Below are 19,959 nucleotides of genomic sequence, written 5' to 3'. Positions count from 1 at the left end.
CTCCCTCCTCACCCAGACTCGCTCCTATTTCTTCACCTCTCTCGCTCCTATTTCTTCTCCTCCACCTCTACCAAGATTCCTTTCTCTAGCCTCTCAATTCGCAACTCTCCAATCCTTTTGTCTCACACCATCAGCCTTTTCGTCTCTGACTTTTGTCCAAACTTCTGCCCATCAATCCCCCCCACCCCCACCACATGCACTCATCTATTACCTGCCTGACCATGTCCCGTCTCTCCGCTCGTTCTGCTTTCTATCCCACCCCTCACATTAAGTCTGAAAAGAGGTCCCAACATCAAAACCTCACCTATCCTTGTTCTCCAGAAATGCTGCCCAACCCGCTGAGTTACACTGTGTTTTTTTTTATAAACCAGCATCAGTTCCTTGTTTCTTCCTTCTAATCCAAAACCTCATCATTTCCAATGCAAATTCGCAAGTTCCTGAGAACAGGACCTAATGGATGAGTCACTAGCATTCATTATACTGAACCTGTTTCATCAAGACTAAGCTCCACTATTAAAATATACAATCCAATAGCAGAGCTAACAGACAAATTGTGTTCTCTGGATCAGTCAGTAGATTTAGGAATTTCCATGTTTCACAATGTATGCACGTAAATCCAGCTCTTAATGCTATTTAAATGACAGCAGCTCAGAATTACATAGCCAGCACTAGCCTACAATACATGATTCAACAAGTCTGCAAGGAAGTGCCGCAGCACAAATTTGCTGCACTACATATCACATCTGTTCCATCTTAAAGGAAAAATTAAAAACTTACTCTGATCAGTTTAAGAACACGTCTGGAAATGTCCCAAAGATGGAGAAAATTCCTCACCCTTTAAATACGAGATCATGTTTGCTGCTCTCAGCAACACATTGCGCTCTCTGTGGAGCTTGCAGCCGTTCCTAACCCATCTAATTTGAATATTCTTTTCATATGCTTCAAGGCAGGTTAAGGGTATGACATTGACTTATTGTTAAATGAACATGCAATTAACCCTTAAAGGAGGAAGCACAATTATACTTCAGGATCACAATTATATCTTCAAAGCAGCAACTAGTAAAACTTTATTATTGCCACACCACAAGTTCAATGCATTGAACTTTCTAAAACCCTTTAAACTGAAGCTTAGTTTTGTTAATTCTTCCAACTGAAGATATGAAAGATAGACACAAAATGCTGGAGTAACTCAGCAGGACAGGGATTGTAATGTGGGAAAGCATTGTAAAGTAATAGAGGTTTAAGTAGGATTCTCTGCAATACATCATCCATATCTACCAAACTATAATCCTACACTTACAACCCTGCATTGAGTCAGTATCCTATTCTCTTTATACATCAAGTACAAATATTCAAGCACACCTTGCTGACATTTGTTTTTCTTATCTAATATCTTCAACATGTGATCAATTTGTGTTAACTGCAAACCTGCAGATGGTACATTTAAATATATCATTCTGTATCTTGCTGGCGCGGTCAAGTACAGTCTTGTTCTTGTAAATTATTAAAGTAAAAATATTTGAGATAATGTAATTATCAAAGATTTATAATAAACCCTCAGTCCACAGATTACAATTCTGTAGCTTCTGTAAGTCCAAGTCTGCGCATAAATAACTATGTTACATATCTATCACATCAGTAGCAGCATCCCAGCTGATGTTGTTCTCTCGTTATCTCTTGTTAGACTCGCTTTCTTTATTGTGGTAAATTTCTTTGTTTAGATTAATCTGAAGGACAAAGCTGAATAATATATCTTTCTATATATTAAAACTTTGTGTGTGTGTGTGTGTGTGTGTGTGTGTGTGTGTGTGTGTGTGTGTGTGTGTGTGTGTGTGTGTGTGTGTGTGTGTGTGTGTGTGTGTGTGTGTGTGTGTGTGTGTGTGTGTGTGTGTGTATGTCAGATTCCATTTTCAGATATTTAGTTTTTGGCCTTTGATTCCTTGGTTGGCCAAAACCACATGCTGAAATTTCGTGTTTTTTTCCATTTCGCTAGCCATTTCACTTTTACATTCACTAATCCTTCACCCCCCCCCCTTCTCCCCCCCTAAAGGTGCAGAGAGATCGAGAAAGTTCTGCAGAATAAACATTCTACAGCTCCGTTCCGCTGTAGCTTCTTTGTTCTACACATCTCGGGACAGCAACTTCTCACGCGCTGACCCTTATCATCACTGTTGGCACAGCTCATGAAGCCTTGCGTGCTCATTCCAGCTGTGGGTTTACAGAGTCAGAAGCCGCTTCTCTCTCTCTCTCTCTCTTCATTTGGCAGCCCGGCTCCCCTCCGCCCCCCACCCCCCCCCCCCGCTGCCCGCACCATGCCAAGTACGCTCGCGACACGCCTCCGGCAACTCGACTCCCGCCCGCCCGAACCCTCCCCCCACTTCACCTCTCTCCCCCATCCTCCCCTTCCTCTCCCCTTCACCCCCACTCGCCCTCTCCCCCCAGACAGAGCAGAACGCCGGCTGTTGTCATGTGATAATAACGTATCATTCATTCATATTCTCATATTCACCAAAATCAAAGCTAAATATTATTTGTGTAGTAACACAAACATTTGGAGAAGGATTTTAATACATTGGTCCGAATGAAATTTAAAACCTTCAAACCTTTATGTTAAACCACTGAAGGCAGCAAGAATGGTGGTTTTCCACCTGCCTACACAGCTATAAATTCTATTAGCAAGTCTTTCAACAGTGTCACTGGATTGGGGAATTCCAGGATCCTGTCCCAGGTTTGAAGAAGAAACAGCAATATCTGTGCAAAATTTGCAGGGATTTTTGGGAGTGATGTTCCTTTAAGTCCCATGCTCTTGTTCTTCAGGCAATTGTTTGGGAGTTGCTATCACAAAAACACCATGGCAAGTTAATCTTCAGTGTCTGCAAGTGAGATAATGAAGCCATTGTGCACTGTGACAGAGAGATTGAGCAGAGCTTTTTGGTGGTGGAATCCAATGCTAATGAAAGAGGCTGCTTTCTACTGAACTATATAGTTTCCTGGTTGAGCTGCATTCATTCAGGCATGAGAAAACTATTCCATCACATTCCTGCCTGGTCATGAGTAGCTGACAGAAGCCACAGTACCTATGTGGCTGATCCAGTCATGTTTCTGTAAATGGTGGGGATGTGGGACAAGGAGGTGGATGGTGGCAACGGTGATACATGTGCAAATTAAAGGCATGTGGCTGCTCTCACCCCACAATTCCCCCAAACAGAATAGAGGTAGAATTCCTTCGCCTTTAACCCCATTAGCCTCTCTGCCCAGCATATTATCCTTTGCCAGTTCAGCCAGCTCCAAATGCAATTTCACCATCAGTCATCATTTTCAACGTTTTTGCTTTTTGCCAGGATTACTCCCTCCATGACTCCCTGGTTCTCTCATCTCTGTCCATACTATAACACTCTTCTGTGCAACTGTAAGAGTTGCAACACTTGTTCCTACACCTTCCCTCCCACCACCTCTGGTGTGGGACCTCTGCAGTAAATACTAGGCCTACTGTGTCTCGGAGCCTGCTACACATGGGCATATAGGGTTGGCGCATCCAGACCTGGACATCTAGGCAAGTCTACACATGTGCCGATTCCAGCTATAAGGCCACGTCAAGCCCCCTTCACTCAATTTACTTTTTAAAAGTTGGCTCTTCAATTATAATGATCACTTTTGATGTGCTGTTTCATTCATTACCCATTTCTTTGCTATCGCCTCTTTGTAGATAGCATGCCATATAGAAAAGGTATGGATATTGTCTAAGGTACACAAAAATGCTGGAGAAACTCAGTGGGTGCAGCAGCATCTATGGAGTGAAGGAAATAGGCAACGTTTCGGGCCAAAACCCTTCTTCAGACTTAAAATGGATATTGTCTAACCAGCATTCGATTGATCACGCCTTTCTTAGCTGGAGTGCACAATTGTAAGATTAAGTTATAATATACATTAATATAATACTTAGATGTGCATATGACCTGCAGAGCAACACATCTATTGCTAGACATTGTGGTTTGGTTGAAGAGTTCTTTTCCAACCAGCATGGATCCAATGGTAACATTCATCCCCCACTATTTCATAATTCTATTTCATAATTGAATTTTTCAATATTAAGCAAAACAGAATACTTACCCATATTTCCCTCTAATGTTCATGAACATTCTCCTAATGATAGATTTAATGGATATGGCGCTGGATGGAAGCAACTCTACCGCTGCACCACTGTGCTGCCCCCACCCCACCCCACATGATAGCTTCAGCAGTACTGAAAACAATAGTTTGAGAACAATACATTTTTTTTTAAACTGAAGTAAAACAGTTTAAAACTCATCAGTAAGCGTCTATTAAGCTACTCAACTGGTGTGAAAATTAACTCGTTCACTAATTATCTTTAATCTATCTGGGCCTATATGATTAATTGTTAATTGTTCTTTGAGGTGCTGGAGCAAACCATTGATTTGGCCTCATCAAACTGCTTCCAGTACCTCAAGAAAGTTACCCACATCATTTAGGCTTTGTAAAGAGCTTAAAGCCAGGGACACTGACATCCAATAAATCAAAATAAAACAGAGATGGAAACTAAATAAAACTAAGAGCATCAAGGGAGCATCAAAACTAAGAGCATATGAAGAGCCACAGAGGAGAAAGAGAAACACCAAAAGCAACAAAACATCACAAGAGATGATAGTCCCTTGAGACTGTATGCTACCTAAAAGACATCAGATAATTATAACAGAACTACCATCCAACTGAGTCACAACATTCCCACCTCGATATATTTGAAAGATCTCAGTCCTTCATGAGAAAATGTGTACTTTATGTAGGATAAGCATTGCCACATGGAACAGGACGTTTGGTCTAACTCAACCACACTGACCAGTGTTTTTTGGTAATTGTTGGTCAGTATGCTTTGTTGCTTATAGTCAGAAAATTGTATTGAATGTGCCTGGCTGATCAGATCAATGCAATATCTGAGAATATTTTGTGAATTGAGTAATGTCTAGTCATTTACCTTACAATAATGAATATTATTTAGTAATCTCTTCAATTTGTTACCCCAAATAACAATGTCATTCCATCCATCAGACCTAGTAACGTAGAAAGGAACATTGGAAGCAGTAGCAGTGATTATGAGTTAGCTGTACAAAGAAAGTGTAATCTATATTTGATAACATGCAAATCAAAAGGCCAAAATTACATACATTTGTCACTTGTTCAAAGACATACATTAGATTTTAGCAAACAAGCCATGTATAACAGCTTTCACATAACCCAGCCTGTTAAAACAGACTTGCGATTAAGTGCTAAACCCATTGTATATCTGTTCTCTAGAGCGAGATAGCAAATTTGCTGCATTTTGCTTTTCTAATAATGTTACTAAAAGACAGCTTGTTAGACTGAGCTCATAGGGTCTGTGGCTTCATGAACCGCTGGTGTAAACATTTAGAAAACATCAATGTTAATGACACACTTTTAATATAACAAATGTAACAGAGACCAGGAAAAGACTGATGAGATTATCATAAATACACTAAGGCAATTTATTAATGTCATTTTAAGTTGATCTATCTTTTTAAGAAATTGAATTTTGAAAACAAATAAGGCTTCCTTGAGAAAGTGAGCAATATAGGATAAAAGATACAAAAGTAATCTATACTGGGCCATTAAACATGAACTAATAATCCAGTTCAAGTCATTTGGCGGAAGATAGACTATTGTTCCATTATTCCCTTAGTCTTGGTTGATTTAATTTCAAATACTTTATCTCCTAGCCTTACCAAGCTAGTGTAAATGAAAATCTATAAAGCTCAATTCTTAGGATAGCAACTGACCGAACATCAATTGTTATTTATTGAAGAAAAATTCTGAAGTGTGGAGAAATGTTTTGAATTGATGGTAAATGTAAAACTACAGATTTATGAGCACTAATCTGAAGAATGGACTATTAATAGATAAGCTGAACAAATTTATTAAACTGTTTTAAATATCAAAAGCACCTTATTTTCCAGTAATAAGATCAATACAACAATACAACAACTGTGATGTTTTCGGAAAGGGAAAATTAGAGTTAGTAATGAAATTGAGTTGTGGTGGTGGGGGGGGGGGGGGGGGGGACACGGGTCAGAAGGTGATAAACAATAGAAGTTGGGAGATGACAGGAAGAGCTGATGCAGGAAGAGATGTGCAGGGAGTGTGAAAGGCTTGAACTGAATGAAAGAAGGGTCCCAACACAATATGTCACCTACCCGTGTTCTCCAGGGATGCTGCTGAACCTGCTGAGGTGCTTCAGTGTTTTGTATCTTTCCTTTGCTTCTATTATCTTTTACTCATTAAAATAAATGAGAAATATTCATTTAATATTTAACTGGTGTGAAAATTGACTAGTTTACTAATTATCTTTAATCTATCTGGGCCGATATGATTGATTGTTAATTGTATCTCACCCATCTCTTATGGCTCTGCACAAGTATGGATCTGACAAGTGGGAAGATTTTATATAGCTGCAATAGCAAGAGTTCAGGGACACCATGTTCACATAAGCATGAAGGCCACGGCTGGCAAGTTTAGGGTACTCTGGTTGTCGAGAGATATTGAGGCATACATCAAGTTTAGGCAGTCAGGATAAAGTGGATCCCCGGGGAGTGTAGTGAGTGCAGGAGTACACACCTAGTATTTATTTTGAAAGAACTCAAATATAAAAATAGGAATGTAATGTGAAGCTTTATAAGGTGCTAGTCAGACCGCATTTGGAGCATTGTGAGCAGTTTTGGGCACCATATCGGAGGAAGGAATGCTGGGGCTGGAGAGGGTTCAAAGGAGGTTTCAGAGAATGATCCCAGGAATGAGTGGGTTAACACATGATGAGTGTTTGATGGTACTGGGCCTCTAATCGTTGGAGTTTAGAAGGATGAGGGGACGTCATTGAAAATCTTATCGAATAGTGAAAAGCCTGGATTGCAGAGGATGTTGACACCAGTGGGAGAGCCTAGGACCAGAGGCCATTGACTTAGAATAAAATAATGTACCTTCAAGAAGGAGATGAGGAATTTCTTTAGTCAGAGGGATGTGAATCTGTAGAATTCTTTGCCACAGAAGGCTGTGGAGGCCAAGTCAATGGATATTTCTAAGGCAGAGATAGATAGATTATTGATTAGTATGGGTGTCTGGAGTTATGGGGAGAAGGCAGGAGAATGGGGTTGAGAGGGGAAGGTAGATCAGCCATGATTGAATGACAGTTGACTTGATGGGCCGAATGGCCTAATTCTACCCTTATCAGGAGAGCAAAGAGAGGCACGTGACGGATCTGACAACTCTAAAAAGAAAATCCCAAGAGATTTCAGTATTAATAGTAAAAGGGTGGCTAGGGAGAATAGGTCCCTGTGTGCAGCCACAGAAGATTTCAAATTATTATTTCTCATCCGATTTTGCTATTGGGAAGATCATGGAAGCTAAGGAATTGAGGCAAATGAGCCGTGATGTCTTGGACAATGTACAAATTATTAGAGGTTTTAAAGTGCTTTGGATGGTAATTCACCACGGCCTGATGAAGTGCATCCGCAGATTTTGTGGGAAGCTGGGGACGAAATTGTGGGGACCCATTCTGAGATATTTGCTTCATCTTTCGTCAGGTGAAGTTCCAGAAGACAGGAGGGTGACTGATAACGTACCATCATTTCAAAACTTTTTTTGTGCTGAAAATGTCTTGAAAATGGAGGCCAGTTTGTTGTCCTCGTGCCCATCAAAGATTTAAAATTCTCATCCAGAATCCCAGTCATCTATTTCCATGTCTCCTGCAGAAGCCTGGGATAAAGACCATCCAGGCCTACGCAATAATCCACCTTTAAATCCGCCAAGGCAAATTATATTTTTTTATGTTAAAACCTAGCAGTAGGCTTTCATCTATCCCTTTACTGAATTCTCCAACTACAAAATATTCCTTTGTGAATATCAATAAAAAGTATTCCTTTCAGATCACACCTACACCTTCTGTCATCATGCACAAATTGTCCTCCATGTCCCTAATGGAGCCCTACTTTTACTCTGGTTATTCTTTTGCCATAAAGTTGCCGACAGAATGCCTTCAGATTTACCTTGATCCTGTCTGCCAGTGATTTCTCGTGACCCATCTTTTCTTTCCTCATTTACTTTAAGTGGCTCCCAATATTTTCCGTACTCATGACAAATCTCCCTGTTATTCATTCCTTACAACTATTATTTGTTTCCTTTCCCTCTTCAGCCAACCCTCAATATCCCTCGACATAACAAGTTTCCTTATAATTGTTATCCCCGACTAACCCTTACAGTAAAAGTTAGCATTTTCTCCTTTGAATGCCTCCCACTGTGCAGAGGTAGACTTATCAGCAAGCAGATGCTCTCAATATACCTTTGCCACATCACCCCTTACGTTAATGAAATTGGGTTTACCTCAAATGAAGAAATTAATTGCTGGCCCATCAGAACCTTTTACCGTAACCACTTTATATGGAATTTCCAAAATATTCTACTGACACTCTCTCCACTTAAACCACATACATTCCCCAAGGCAACGTCCAGTAATGATTCTTCTCTTGTTTATCTACATTCTGCATCCAAAAAACTCTCCTGGACACATCTCAAAAACACCTACCCTCTGGATGAAAGCCAAGGCATTCCCAGTTAATTCAAAGCCCCTAGTACAATAAGCTTTTAAAACATTTAATTACCCTGATACCTGCCTGCATAATCTGTCCTCGTTCTCCTGTTGACTATAACCCCTAGTTCTGAACAACCTGGCTCCAGAAAATATCAAATGTTCCAAAGGATTTTGAAATTTCTCTTTCATCTCCACTCAAGAGAGAGTAGCGGCCCAGTCTGCTTAGACCTTTCTCATACGATAAGCCCACCATACCATACATCAAGCTAGTGAATCTTTTCTTTATCCCTCTATTGCAAGTTTAACCTTTGTAATGAAGGGATACAAACTGGTTGGAGATTAATAGTATATAAAACTATATAATTTAAGCAAGACATCTCTATGCTTGTACTCAAATAGCCATGCAACAAAGGCCAATATATCATTTGCCTTCCCAATTGCTTGCTGTCATCATGCAGACATTTCTATTGCTTTTACAGCTTAGGACAAAGTACATCCTTGTGGTGAATTGCTACAACATGAGGAGCCAGGGGCTACTGGGGCTAGTAGAAGGAAGAAAGAGACCAATAACAGAGGACAAAAGGAAGATATGATTCTATTTGTGTAGGAAGAAACTGCAGATGCTGGTTTAAACCGAAGACAGACACAAAATGCTGGAGTAACACTGTGGGGCCGGCAGCATCTCTGGAGAGAAGGAAGGGGTGATGTCTTGGGTTGAGACCCTTCTTCAGACTGATTCTATTCAGACTGTAGGCTTTGAGAATTTGAATATCTTTTACCAATCTAAAATATTCTTCAGAACTAGTCTCATGAAGGCTTACATGAAAAAGAGTCTAAGATTAATACATTCACAACCAGTCATTTTTCATAAGGTTTTCTACGCAGGGAAAATCAAATCATTTTTTGCAAGCTGAACCTGGAGGCATTTACAAAATTTCATTTTTCATTTAATACGTAACCAATGAATGTTTGTATCAGCCCAACTAAAGTGAAATAACAAAACGCATAGCTTAGAGTGTTTAGATGTACCTCTTAAAATATGAACTAATTTAACAAGAAAACAATTCTATATCCCTAGTTTTATCACACTAGTAACATTGAAATGTTGCAGCTGAGACAAAGGTAGAATATTATAAAATTGCTGATGTCAGAAACAGGAGCATGGTAAAACTCTCTTGTGCCCAATGGAAGCAATGATTTAATATCCTCTACAGTGGGAAATGAAAGAGCATTTGCCATTTTTCTTTGATCTGTACATTTCCTTAATCCCTCCCTTAGCCCTTTCAACTCTGCCCATCATATAGCTTATCTTACCCTTCCAGAAATACATATCCCTATCCTGCCAATATATTTACTCATATCTGCAAATATCCACAACAGGCTAAATATTGGGCACGGACCTAATTATGCCATTGTGATGAGCATAAATACGAGTGCCCACTCATTCTGACAGCGTCTTTGCAAGCAAGTTCTAAAGCTGGACAGAGAAACAAGAGACTGCAGGTGCTGGAATCTTGACAAAGCACAAAGTGCTGGAGAAACTCAGTGGGTCGGTCTGGTATCACCAGGGGAGAGAATGGACAAGAAATGTTTTACACCGGAACCCTCCTTCAGACTGATTGGAGTAGGGAGGAGAAAGCGACAAGGGAGAGTTAGGATGGGGAACAAAGCCTAGCAAATGATAGGTAGATACATACAGGGGAGGGATTGATAGGTAAAATGGTGGTGTATGTGACAAAGATTAGAGGAAAGGGAAACTAAAGGGTGTCAGATAAGGGAGGAGAGAAATGTAAAGCTGGAGAGAGGGACGCATGTGAAAAGGGATAGGGTGGTGCAGGAAAAATACAAAGAAAGTGGGTCTCAGGAATGGGAGCCGAGTATATGAAGGAGGGAAAGGGTGTAAGCTGACTGAGAGGAGTGGGACATGGTGGGAGAAATGGAAGCACACCAGGGTGATGGGAAATAATGGATAGGGGGCATTACTTGAAGTTAGAGAATTCCTAAGTTTGCATTCAGTGTTCCTGCTGTTGGGTTGTAAGCCACTCAAGCAGAATATCAGGTGTTGTTCCTCCAGTTTGCATGTGACCTCACTCTGGCAATGAAGGAGGCCAAGGCATTCTGTGTTCACGATGAGGCCTCCTTACGTTGGTGCGACCAAGCGTAGGCTAGGCGACTGTTTGCCAGACACTAACGTGCTGTCCACCAAGGCCTGCTGGATCTCCTGGTTGCTAGCTATTTTAACTCCCCTTCCCATACTGATCTTTCTGTCCTTGGCCTCTTTCTTCACCAGATTGAGGCAGCACACACACTGGAGGAACAGCACCTCATATTCTGCTTGGGTAACTTACAACCTAATGGTTTGAATATTCAATTCTCTAACTTCAAGCAATTCCCTTACTACCCCCTCTTTCTTTCCAGTGCCCCCTACTCCCACCCCATGTGGTCTCATTCATCCCATCATCTCTCAATCCCCAGTCCTCCTCTCCTTCGTACCTTAACACAGTCCCCCATTTCCCTTTTATCCGTCCCTCCCTCCATCTCTCCACCCACTTTACATTTCACTCCTCATCCGACATCCTTTCATCTCCTTTTTATCTCTTGTCTGTCATTTTCTGTTGTCCCTTGACCTGCCAATCAAGCCACCTCACCCTTATCCACCTATCACCTGCCAGTTGTGTCCTGCTCCCACTTATTTTCCGGCTTTCTCCCATTTACTCCAATCAGTACGAAGAAAGGTCACCGCACAAAATGCTGCCAGTTCCCTCCCCAGATGTTGCCTGACTCATTGAATTCCTCCACCACTTTGTGTTTGGATAAGTGACATTTTGTTTTATGGAAAAGATGTGGAAGAGAAATGGAGTACATTTAAAGGGGAAATTTTAAGAGTACAGAATCTTTATGTCCCTGTTCGGTTGAAAGGAAATAGTAAAAATTGGAAAGAGCCATGGTTTTCAAGGGAAATTGGACACTTGGTTCGGAAAAAGAGGGAGATCTACAATAATTATAGGCAGCATGGAGTAAATGAAGTGCTTGAGGAGTATAAAGAATGTAAAAAGAATCTTAAGAAAGAAATTAGAAAAGCTAAAAGAAGATATGAGGTTGCTTTGGCAAGTAAGGTGAAAGTAAATCCAAAGGGTTTCTACAGCTATATTAATAGCAAAAGGATAACGAGGGATAAAATTGGTCCATTAGAGAGTCAAAGTGGACAGCTATCTGCAGAGCCAAAAGAGATGGGTCAGATATTGAACAATTTATTTTCTTCGGTATTCACCAAGGAGAAGGATATTGAATTATGTGAGGTAAGGGAAACAAATAGAGTAGCTATGGAAACTATGAGATTCAAAGAAGAGGAAGTACTGACACTTTTGAGAAATATAAAAGTGGATAAGTCTCCAGGTCCGGACAGGATATTCCCTAGGACATTGAGGGAAGTTAGTGTAGAAATAGCAGGGGCTATGACAGAAATATTTCAAATGTCATTAGAAACGGGAATAGTACCGGAGGATTGGCGTACTGCGCATGTTGTTCCATTGTTTAAAAAGGAGTCTAAGAGTAAACCTAGCAATTATAGACCTGTTAGTTTGACGTCAGTGGTGGGCAAATTAATGGAAAGGATACTTAGAGATAATATATATAAACATCTGGATAAACAGGGTCTGATTAGGAACAGTCAACATGGATTTGTGCCTGGAAGGTCATGTTTGACTAATCTTCTTGAATTTTTTGAAGAGGTTACTCGGGAAATTGATGAGGGTAAAGCAGTGGATGTTGTATATATGGACTTCAGTAAGGCCTTTGACAAGGTTCCTCATGGAAGGTTGGTTAAGAAGGTTCAATGGTTGGGTATTAATGGTGGAGTAGCAAGATGGATTCAACAGTGGCTGAATGGGAGATGCCAGAGAGTAATGGTGGATGGTTGTTTGTCAGGTTGGACGCCAGTGACTAGTGGGGTGCCACAGGGATCTGTGTTGGGTCCACTGTTGTTTGTCATGTACATCAATGATCTGGATGATGGTGTGGTAAATTGGATTAGTAAGTATGCAGATGATACTAAGATAGGTGGGGTTGTGGATAATGAAGTAGATTTTCAAAGTCTACAGAGAGATTTATGCCAGTTGGAAGAGTGGACTGAAAGATGGCAGATGGAGTTTAATGCTGATAAGTGTGAGGTGCTACATCTTGGCAGGACAAATCAAAATAGGACGTACATGGTAAATGGTAGGGAATTGAAGAATGCAGGTGAACAGAGGGATCTGGGAATAGCTGTGCACAGTTCCCTGAAAGTGGAATCTCATGTAGATAGGGTGGTAAAGAAAGCTTTTGGTGTGCTGGCCTTTATAAATCAGAGCATTGAGTATAGAAGTTGGGATGTAATGTTAAAATTGTACAAGGCATTGGTGAGGCAAATTCTGGAGTATGGGGCACAATTTTGGTCGCCTAATTATAGGAAGGGTGTCAACAAAATAGAGAGAGTACAGAGGAGATTTACTAGAATGTTGCCTGGGTTTCAGCAACTAAGTTACAGAGAAAGGTTGAACAAGTTAGGGCTTTATTCTTTGGAGCGCAGAAGGTTAAGGGGGGACTTGATAGAGGTCTTTAAAATGATGAGAGGGATAGACTGAGTTGACGTGGATAAGCTTTTCCCACTGAGAGTAGGGGAGATTCAAACAAGGGGACATAACCATATAACCATATAACAATTACAGCACAGAAGTTTAGGGGTTACATGAGGGGGAACTTCTTTACTCAGAGAGTGGTGGCTGTGTGGAATGAGCTTCCAGGGAAGGTGGTGGAGGCAGGTTCGTTTTTATCATTTAAAAATAAATTGGATAGTTATATGGACGGGAAAGGAATGGAGGGTTATGGTCTGAGCGCAGGTATATGGGACTAGGGGAGAATACGTGTTCGGCACGGACTAGAAGGGTCGAGGGCCTGTTTCCGTGCTGTAATTGTTATATGGTTATATGGTTATATGACTTATGCATTTGTTTTTTTTTGTTTTTTTTTTTTTTAATATTTTATTTTATTAGAAGTAAGTACAGTCATATGGCACCAAAGTGCCTAATATATATTTTCATAATACATTTTATGTACAATTTCTTTTTTTTTTTTAATTACACTGAAAAAAGATTAGAATAAGAAAAAGAAGTTAGATAGTAAAGGATAGAAAGATGTGAAATATATAGTGTGTGAAAAAAGAAAACGAGTAAATGAAGAAAGTTGAGAGATAGAATAGAGAAAAGAAAAGAAAAGAAAAAAAGAAAAGGAGATCATTATTTATAGTCTTGACCAACCCTCGTCCAGTCCTGAAACAGTTATTTTTTACAATTGTGTTGCACCATATGATTCCAAAAAAACGACGAATGGAGACCAACTCGTTATGAATTGGTCTGATTTATCCATTAGGAGGAATCGCATTTCCTCAAGATGAGCGGTGTCCAACATACTTGCAATCCACATTTTAAGCGTTGGTATTGATGTACCCTTCCAAAATTTAAGAATTAATTTTTTTGCTATTATTAAACCATAGTTAAGGAATAGATTTTGAGATGTATTCAATTTATTCCCATCTTCCATTACGCCAAATATAATCATTTCAGTATTAGGTTCCATTCTTGTCTTGAATAATTTTGTAAATATTTCAAAAATATCATTCCAAAATCTATAAAGTTTTATGCAGGAAACTAAGGAGTGTGTTCTAGTTGCCTTTTGGGCTAGACATTTATCACAAGTGGCGGATATATTTGGATAAAATTTGTTCAATCTTGTTTTTGAATAATATAATCTATGTACAATTTTAAATTGAATTAGATTATGACTTACATTAATTGAACATTTGTGAATATATATCAGGTATTTTTCCCATTTAACCTTCGTAATTTTTATCATTAGTTCCCGTTCCCACTCTTCTCTAAGTACCTCTGTCGATGGTAGGTCTATATTTAGAATACTATTATATAAATATGATATTAATTTTTGTGAGAGCTTCAATATTCATTGCTTCTTCCAATGTCAGGAGTTACTTTTTGATATCCTTGTATATATTTTTTCACGAAATCGCAAATCTGAAGATATTTAAAATATTGGTTGTTTTTCAATTTAAATTTTAATTGTAGTTGTTGGAATGATAGTAAGTTTCCCATTTCATACATATCCCCGATCCTTCTAATTCCGAGACTTTCCCATTGGTTATATGTCTTATCAATAAGAGATGGTTTAAATAAAGGGTTATTCGCTATTGGCATTAACAGTGATAGATTTCTTAATTTTAAAGATAATTTTATTTGTTTCCAAATTCTTATTGTACCATATATAATTGGGTTCTTCTTATATATTGTGTTATTCAGTTTTTTGGGGGAGAAGAGGATCGTTCCTATATTACAAGGATGGCAATCCTCCTTCTCCATTTTTATCCATTCTGTCTGTTGGGTAGAACTATCCAACCAATAAATCATATTCTTAATATGCACTGCCCAGTAATAATACATAAAATTCGGAAGTGAAAGTCCCCCGACCTCTTTTGGTTTACATAAGTGTTTTTTTGTGATTCTATGTGATCTATAGTCCCAAATATAATTAGTAATGTTAGAGTCTAATTTTTTTTTTAAATATTTTGGTATATATACCGGTATAGATTGAAATAGGTATAGTAATTGTGGTAGGAAGATCATTTTTATTGCATTTATTCTACCTAATAATGATAAGGGAAGTGTTTTCCAAAATTTAATCAACGTATTAAGTTTATTTAATAAAGGCATGAAATTAGCGTTGAATAATGCTTTATATTTTCTGGTAATCTGAATACCCAAATATTTAAATTTTTCTGTTGCGATTTTAAAGGGGCACTTCAGTAAGTGTGCAGGTTCTTGAGGTTTTAATGTCATGATTTCACTTTTATTCCAGTTTATTCTATATCCAGAAAAAGACCCAAATTCCTCTATTAAGTTTAATAAATTTGGTATACTCGTTTGTGACTTTGTAATATATAAAAGTATATCGTCTGCATATAATGAGATTTTATTCTTTGAGTCTCTGGTATTATAGCCCTGAATATTCGGATGAATTCTTATACTTTCAGCCAGGGGTTCTATCATAAGAGCAAATAGCAGGGGTGATAGTGCACATCCCTGCCTATTACCCCTTGATAGTTGAAATTTTTGAGATAACATGTTATTAGTTAAAATTCTTGCCATCGGTTTATCATATAATAATTTTACCCATGTTATAAAATTCTCTCCCATATTAAATTTTTGTAGTACTTTATATAAGTATTGCCACTCTACCTGATCAAATGCTTTCTCTGCATCCAAAGAAATAATTGATATATCTTCTTCCTCTACTTTATGCGAGTACATTATATTAAACAGGCGTCTCAGATTATTAAATGAGTATCTTTTAGGTATAAACCCCGTTTGATCAGGGTTTATCAATTTACTAATATATTTGCTTAATCTTCTTGCTAAAATCTTTGCTAAAATTTTCTGATCTGTATTTAAAAGTGATATAGCTCTGTACGAGCCCGGATCTTCTAAATCTTTATCTTTTTTTGGAATAAGCGTAATAGTTGATTCTGCTAGTGTTTCAGGTAGTTTGTTTTCTTTAAAAGCATGGGAGTATAAATTAAATAAATAAGGGGTTGTTATCTCCTGAAATTTTTTATAAAATTCATTATTAAAACCATCTGGTCCCGGTGTCTTACCATTTTTCAGCGATTTTATTGTTTCACCTATTTCTTTGATTGTAATTTGAGCTCCTAATTCCTCTTGTTCCAAAAGGTCCAGTATTGGAAGATTACAATTATCTAGAATTTTTTTTATTTTACTATCTTCTCTTTTAATTTTAGATGTATATAAGTTTTGGTAAAATTGGGCAAATCTATTATTAATATCTTTAGGTAGTATTAGTAATTCACCTTTCTCTGATTTAATTTTGGTTATAGTATTTTCCTTTTCTTGTTTTTTCAATTGGCGAGCTAAAAGCTTATGTGGTTTGTCACCAAACTCAAAATGTTCCTGTTTTGTAATTTGGAATAGTCTTATTACTCTTGCCGATAAAATTCGATTAAGTTTAAATTTCAGTAATATTATCTTATTGTGTTTATCTGTCGTGGAATCTTTGGCATTATCCAACTCTAACTGCCTGATTTCTTGTTCTAACAACAATTGTTTTGTCTTATTCTTTTTATTTTGAAAACTTTGATATGAAATTATAATTCCTCTCATAAATGCCTTAAAAGTTTCCCATAATAAAGAAGGCAAAGTACCTGGTATATCATTTGTATCGAAAAAAAGTTCCATTTGTTGTTTTAAATATTGATAGCCTTGCACGTCATTTAAAATATGTGTATTAAACCTCCAAAAAAAATTTTTACCCGGCATTCCCTCAAATTTTACTGAAAATGTCAACGGGGAGTGATCTGAAATACTACTAATGTGGTATGTTGGGTTGTTTGTATATGGCATTAATTTCATATCCACTAAAAAATAATCAATTCTTGAATAAGTTTTATGCACCGAAGAGTAAAACGAGTACTCCCTTCCAACTGGATTAGCAGATCTCCATACATCTATTATATTAGTATTTTTTATATATGTATTTAGAAGTTCGCTAGTTTTAGATTTTAAATTACTCTTCTTTTGTTTTGCTGATTTATCTAGATATGAATCTAAAACACAGTTAAAGTCCCCCCCTATTATCACATTTTGGTAATTAAACTCTGATATTATGTCAATAATTTTATCGAAAAAGTGGGGGTTATCAAAATTCGGAGCAAAAATATTTATCACAGTTAGTGGGGTTGCATAAATTTCACCCGAAACTATAATATATCTTCCCTCTTTATCTGATATGGTATTCTTTAATTTAAAAGGAATACCTTTCCTAATAAGAATAGCTGTACCCCTAGATTTAGAAGTAAATGAGGAGTAGTATGTTTGGCCTATCCAATTCGCCTTTAATCTTATTTGTGTTTGTTGTTTCATGTGTGTCTCCTGCAAAAACATTATGTCGCTTTTCAACGATTTTAGTTGGGCAAATATTTTACCCCTCTTAATTGGTTCGTTGGCACCCCTTATATTCCAACTACAAAATGTAATTCCCCCATTCTTTATTTGTCTATCGTCTTGCATTGTAAATCAAGGTAATATTCCTGAATCATATGGTGCAAACAAATACCTCAGAATTTTAGGACTTGGGTGGTCATCCCGGTTTATTAGAATTATATTGCATCTCCTTCTTGTAAAGTGCCTTAAAAAAAGAAAAAAAGAATGTGATACACAATTACTTTCAAAAAAATTAAACAGATAAAAATCTTGATTGTGCTTTAAAAAAAAAGGTGCTATTAAGGTATCTAAGGGAAGATACCTTAAGGACGAATAGCCATCAACGATGGCAAAAAATGTATAGACCTCCGTGATGTTGTTATACATTGAGCTCCTGACTTATGCATTTGTGTCACCACCTGTGGAATCAAGAACAATGTTTCTGGCAGTTCCCTGAAGAATTTCCAGGTGGGAAAGTTGAGATCCAGAACAACTTTGAATAAATTGGTAAATGTATGGGCACCAGATTTAGTTGGCCACAGGCCTTATTTTACCAGACTGCAAATGTCTCCCACAAATTGTTACAATATCTTCAACCTCCTGGGACACTGGCTTGTTTATATTTTATTTACGTTTATCCTCAAATGCATTACTTGCAGCCTCCCATGAGCTTCATGTATGTGAGCAACAAGCAGCTAATAAGGCTACTGTTGTTCCTGTTTATTTGGGCCCTCATCCAAGGTGTAAACTACCACAAGTAACAGTTTCGCCAATCTGATAAAGTCAAACATCCAAAGTCCAGTTCTGAAGTGTGGAAAGTTAACCTAGAGCATTGGTTCTATCAACAAATCTTCTCATACAGAGAGCACCCAACCATTATTGATAGGCACAAAATGCTGGAGTAACTCAGCAGGACAGGCAGCATCTCTGGAGAGAAGGAATGAGTGACGTTTCGGGTCGCGACTGTTATTGGTAGGTCCTGTTTCAGGCTTGGGTATCAAAACAATTACTCATCCTTTTGCTCGTACATTGGGTCAGATTTTAGTTTAGTTTCCAAATTAATCCCCTCTCAAACACAAAAACTGCACATACAACCTCAGGTACAGACGAGCGGACAGCATCGCCACAAACAGAACACGCTTTTTTAAGAGCTTCTTCCCTGCCACAGTGAGACTCTTGGCCAAAACAAAATGAACTGATGTCCTGACCTACCTCATAGCATATCATATTATATCATATTATATTGTCTCCTGGGCCTGTGCAATTTACAATGCAATCGACACTTTTATATAGGGTTTGTGCAAGTTACAATGCTCTCACTTTCCCTTTTATATAGGGTTTTAGGCACTTTCTCTCTCTCTCTCTCACTCTCTCTCTCTTTTTTTATTTCTAGAGAATATGTGTCTTTCTGTGTGTCTTTTTAATTTGACTTGACTTGACTTGACTCTCTGAACAACTGCACAAGAGTTCCTATGTGTGTAAGCACAAATGGCAAATAAAGTTTTTGACCTTTGACCTCTGAAATGGCCTAACAAGTCATGCAGCTGCATTAAAGCATGACAATGATATAAAAAGTCATACTTGACAAACCAACAGGCATCAATCTAGGCATCAGGTTCAAAGCAAACATCAAGGGATACGATGTATTTACAAGAGCTATGTTGAAGACTATCAAACAACCACCTCAGGTTGTGCTTAGAGAATAATATCTGTCACCCAGTCTTCCAGACTCTTCATGCCAGTTGACAGGATGCTGGGTGCTTTTTTTAAGTGTATTCTCAAGATGCTGTGTGTAATCAACAGCAGCAGGATTGTATTCTACAGTCTCACAACCAGCTATCACACATATTCTACTGCTATCATCAAGAAAGGAACTACTCCTGACCAAAAGAGAAGTAAACAAAAAGAACACAGAACTGAAGCAGGAATAGGCAAAACATTTTATTGCAGCAAAATTATGTCAATCTAGTAAACTTGCATGTAGCAATCCACTGCGCTGTTGTTAGCAACAATTAACAGACAGAGAATCCTTTTTTGCCTCCAACTGCCACATTTACTCATGTGGCTTCACCCTAAAGAGAGATATTCCCTCTATTCTACCCATCCCTCCCATACCATCTCTGTGACTCAAACCAATTTGTTTTCTATTACCCCGATTTTGACAAAGGATCTTAACCAGCAGCATTTCTTTGCACAGATGCCACCTCACATGCTCGACATTTCCAGCATTTCCACAAAACACAAGTTGTTCCCTCACCAGAGTACGGTTTGAATATTAACACGTTTTCTCGAGTTTTGGCTGTACTC

General features: G+C 38.3%; 1 long non-coding RNA gene across 1 annotated transcript in view; it reads right to left on the bottom strand.

Moving 5' to 3' along the window:
• The window catches only part of LOC116977660, a 50,017-nt gene extending 49,669 nt beyond the window's left edge, over nt 1-348 (bottom strand). Inside the window, exon 1 of the long non-coding RNA XR_004413273.1 lies at nt 305-348. This is a non-coding gene — a long non-coding RNA (uncharacterized LOC116977660). The remainder of the gene's footprint in view (nt 1-304) is intronic.
• Nucleotides 349-19,959: the final 19,611 nt, after the last annotated feature.

This window comes from Amblyraja radiata, chromosome 10 (assembly GCF_010909765.2).
Source record: "Amblyraja radiata isolate CabotCenter1 chromosome 10, sAmbRad1.1.pri, whole genome shotgun sequence".
Lineage (NCBI taxonomy): Eukaryota > Metazoa > Chordata > Chondrichthyes > Rajiformes > Rajidae > Amblyraja > Amblyraja radiata.
This window is presented reverse-complemented; position numbering and strand designations above follow the sequence as displayed.